The sequence below is a fragment of the Tyto alba genome, unplaced genomic scaffold (assembly GCF_018691265.1).
Source record: "Tyto alba isolate M040663 unplaced genomic scaffold, T.alba_DEE_v4.0 Super-Scaffold_40, whole genome shotgun sequence".
Taxonomy (NCBI): Eukaryota; Metazoa; Chordata; class Aves; order Strigiformes; family Tytonidae; genus Tyto; species Tyto alba.
In genome coordinates this window covers 20,557,708-20,562,657 of record NW_024881316.1, presented here as the reverse complement: position 1 = coordinate 20,562,657, position 4,950 = coordinate 20,557,708, and positions in this window count along the sequence as shown.

Here is a 4,950-nt window from a genome sequence, read left to right as displayed (position 1 = left end):
GTGATACATGGTTCCCTGGCAGTCCACAGACCCCGTTTGCCTTAGGAAATGAATGACTGGTCTCATTATCTTGGTAAACGCCTTGGGGCAGTGCAGACCGGAAGAATCATTCTCTTCAAGCAATGCACTTTGGGGAAAATATCTGTAACTGGAGTGGCTTGGAGTTCTGAGGAAATCCTTTCCTCAAGAGACTATCAAATTACCTTGAGGAGAAGAAGTAGAGAGGAGTCACTACCCTGCCCATTTGAAATTCATCCATTTATTACGAGTAAGATGGCACACATGTAGTAAATTTCAGGGTTTATTATAAAATTATTCTTTCAAAACTACAGAAAAAACCACATATGTAAAATGATCTAGAGTTGCAAGCATATTAAATTATTTGAAGAAAAAAAATACATGGTTCTGTGTGTAGGAGGTTTGTCATTTTTCTTCCTGGGAGAAAAGTGTGTGGAATAGCAGCACTTCTACAACTTTAATTTTACTAAAAATATATTATTTATTTCTATAAATTAAAGCTTTTACATTAAAAGTTTGAGTTTGATAAGTTATGTGAGAAAAAAAGAAAGTTAAAAAATTTTATTTTAGAACTTTCACCAAAAACTCTCCCACCTTGTAGGGAGGAGGCTGTGACTTAAATATGAATAGCTATTCACACTCAGAATTAAAGACATCAGGATTCTTTTTAGTTACATTTCTGAAACCCTGATTTCAAGACTCCCCTCATTTTTTTTCCCACTAAGCAAGAGAAAAACCCTCATAGGAAATGTGAGCTCACACCCACTCCTGTATTTAAATAAATAAACAAACAAACATATTCTAATACAGGTGTGAAACCAGATTTTTGTATTCAAGCCACTGATCTTTAACATTTGTCTGAAATGGACCCTTACAATTACTTTCCAAACCTTCAAACCTCAGGCATGTAATTAACCCTATTGATTTAAAGAAGGAATATGTCAATGAGAATGGATGCATAGGTAGCTTGTAGTTATCAATAAAGATGCTAAAAGTAGATCCCTTTCTGTGCATAAAATCAGGTTTCTCACAATGTTGCTGTAGTATATTTTTGAACACTATATGATACGTATTCATGATACAGTAATTTCCAGTCAATAGTCAGGTTTTAGTTTTAGGGTTTGGGCTGTTTTTTTTTAATTTTATTTTATTTTTATTTTCTTTATTCTTAGTTAACTGTCCAGGCATTTAGAAAGGAAACTTCAGGCATTCTTTATAATACTGTTCCATCGCTTCTCGTCTCCCATGTACCTCCAGCCTTGCTAACCTGCCTTGGATAAATTGACAACTAACATTTTAGGCAAAAATGTTCTGGCTATAATCCCTGCTGTCACTGAAATAACTTCCTAGTACCTATCTCCCAAGGGCATTTGTGTCCTGGTTGGGGCTGGACTAGAGTTCCCGTTGGTTCGGCAGCGGGAGGAGTGCTGCAGCACCCTGAGACCCCAGGGGCTCCCCAGGTCCTAGTGCCCTCACCTGTGTGCGGGGGCGGGGGTAGCACAGCTGGAGTGCTGGGCCCGGATTGGCTGATAGTCCATGTCATGTGACATTGTGCTCACTATATAAGGGCAGGAGAGGGCTGGGAGGGCCTGCCACTTCTGGGAGTGTTGCTGTGGTGGCTTAGTGTCTGGGATCACCAGCTGGGAGCAGGTGGGTGTTGGTCAGTGGGTGGTGAGCAGCTGTATTGTATGTTACCCATTGATACTGCTGTCAGCGTGTTATTCTGTTACTGTTATTAAACTGTTTTTATCTCAACCTATGAGTCTCCCTTTGCCCCTCCAATTCCCTCCCCATTCCCAAGTGGGGGGAGGGTGGGTGAGCGACTGCGTGGCTTTAGCTGCTGAGTAGGCTCAAACCACGACAATTTGTTATTCCATGTTAAAGAGCACTTGTCAATGTGGTTGTTGAAGGAAACTGTAAGCCACTTCAATGTTAGGGTTTGATTCACAACCCAAAATCATTTCTCAAATCCCAGACACGTTCCCAAACTTCTAAATTATGGAACAAACAAAGAGTTTCTTCCATCCACTCCATTGCTAAAAAACAGATCATTCTAAATGAGGGTTGAAAGTCTGATATGTGCAAACTCTAAATAAGCAAACTCTGTATTAGTAGTTACTGAACTGAGGCATAAATTAGTAATCACACACTACTTCAGACACTAGGGATGATCCACTGTTGTTTTAAATCTTAGATATTAGATTGTCTGAAGTATCTGAGCTTGATAAGTGAAGTTTTCCTGATCTTTTTTTTATAAACCTAATTTATTACATTCTAAATTTAGGACCCTAAATAATTTGTGCAACCTCGGATTAGGATTTAAAATCTTAATTTCACAATAGCACCTACTGAGATAGTCCTCTGAGACCACAGTGTAGTTTCAGCTATTTTTTGCCTGACATGGATGTCCCTACCACTCAGTACACCATTGCTGCTATTTCCCAGTATGGGAACAAATATTAGTATTATGTTCACAGGAGCACCCAGGTATCTAAGCCAACATTATGTGTTTCATTGTGGGAGGTGGATCTCTAATTTTTAGTCACTACATCTCTAAGCGTCATAATGTTTAATCTCTTTGTTTGCATTTCAAGGAATTCAGATATAATATATATAGTGAAATATATTTATGTTTATATATATATATACACACACATGCATGTATAGTGAAGTACATGAACAGTAACATCTATAAAGTCCAAAACCATACAGAAAAGAAATACTCCCACTTGAACTTTAAAAGTATCTAAGAGTAAGTGCCTGGATAATCCATTGGGAGAAAGGAGAATTAAAAGGCTCTGGTGTTCAACTATGCCACTCTTCTATCTGAGAGGTCATACTCAGTTTGAAATCTGCAACAATTCCAATCCAGTAGCAGCTGTCAGTGTAAGGACAAGAAATAACCCAAGAAAAGTCTTAACTCATTCTTTATATTTGAGTTTTAGGAAAGCTTTTTATGCCTTCATCTCTCTATGAATCTGTGACGAACATGAGTGTATACATATGTCTTTGTGAGAAAATAATGTCTTTCATAATTATTTAAAAGTTAACTGCAAACACCCAAGCTTTTAATTTATATTAATGAATCCATCCTGGACTTAAGAGGTGTTGTGGAGTTTCTACTGTTTGGTTCATTAATAAACTTTGAGTTACAACATTGCAAGTTCTGTGCTACTGTGTGTGAAGAGGAGGTGATTGAGAAGAGCAGAAAAATAGCTCTCTGACAGTAAGAAGACATAAGAGGAAACTTAAGTGGTAAGATTCTGAGAAAACATCCCTGTGTCCATAATTTCTACATACTCACCAGGATAAGTTACAGTCTGACCCAAGATATCTCGTTCAAAGAGCAAAGATTCAAACATATCATGTCTTTCAATTACAGGGTTGTAACTATAATGATTTTTAAAGCTCATCAGAAACTTAAAAATAATATAAAGCATTTGATTTATTTAGAAAATTGGGATACTTATCTCTGATTTTGGACATTAAGAGTTATCACAAATCAGGAAAGAATAGAGTGCATCTTTGAAATAAATGCAATAGGATTATCTCATCAAGAACAGGAACACAAAAAAAAATCAGAACTGTACTCATTTAGAATGTAAGATACTTTTTCAGCCTGCATTGATTGTTGCAGTCAAAGAATTTTGACAAATAATCAACATCAGATTTGCAAACTTTTACATCTATATTTTAGAAATTAGTTTATATACACATCCTCTGTGGAAACCAGGGCCTATTGAAAATTGTTGTGATCTTTTTAATTGGAAAATTCTGATGGATATAAAACAATTTCTAGGTGTTTCCTAGAAGCAGGATAAAATTTCACATAAAGAAACAGACCGATGTATCTAGATTCTTATATATAGAGAAAAAACTTTTGAAAAATATGGACTGGGTAAGAGTTTCACAAATGCCATGTAAGTTTTCAAATGATTTACTAATCTAGTTCCATTTTCAAAAGCTCTTCTATTACATCTATTTAATTTGAATAGATAATCAAAGAATCATTATAATACAGAATGAAAGGCTTTTCCTCTTCCATAAATCTAATAAGTGGCCTAGATATTCAGCTATTCTAAGAAAGATTTCTTGGGAGGGTTTTTCACAGAAGACTTCTGAAATATTGTTTTCTTCCCAGTGGACAACAGAAAAGTGTTTAAAATATATTCACAGAAAGAGAAAATATCTCCTGCTCAGTTCTACTAAAACCTAGTACTATTGTTGCCTAGAATTTCTTAAATCAAACTGAAGAACTGTTTGGATTGGGAGTATCATCATAGTTTCATAATCTGCATAAATTTACAAGTGTCAAATATCTAGCAAATAATTCTATAGCTCACAATTAAATCACTATCCTCTGCTCAAAAAATGACAAGAAGCCAATAAGTCATTCAGAATTTCTTTGCCTTCCAACTCACTAATGATTTGCAGAGTGTACATGTTTTTAATTTATGCAACACATTTCAATGTCAAAACAATTTCAGTGTCACTCAGACAGGTATTATCTAACTTGTGAGTATGTTAAGATAGAAACTAAAAGAGTTAAAACATTCAGAAATGTAGTGATTCATCCCTCCATTCGCTGAGTAATATTATCTCTGGATTAACTGCTACCTTGAAATATAACAAGTACCATTCATGAACATGTGAACAAAATATTGAAGCATTTTCTTATTATTGCAGTTTACAATGCTTTCATTCTGACACTACATGTTGAATGCAGAATAATATGTAGTGGTTTAAGGTTACCACTTGTCTTAATTTACTTGGGATTGCAATTACATTTAGGGTAAAAAAACATTTTACGGAGCAGTTCACAAATTATTGATAAAAACTATAAATTGTAACTTTGCAGGATTTTAACAGAATAGAATAGAATACAATGAAATAGTTCAGTTGGAAGGGACCTACAACGATCATCCAACCTAA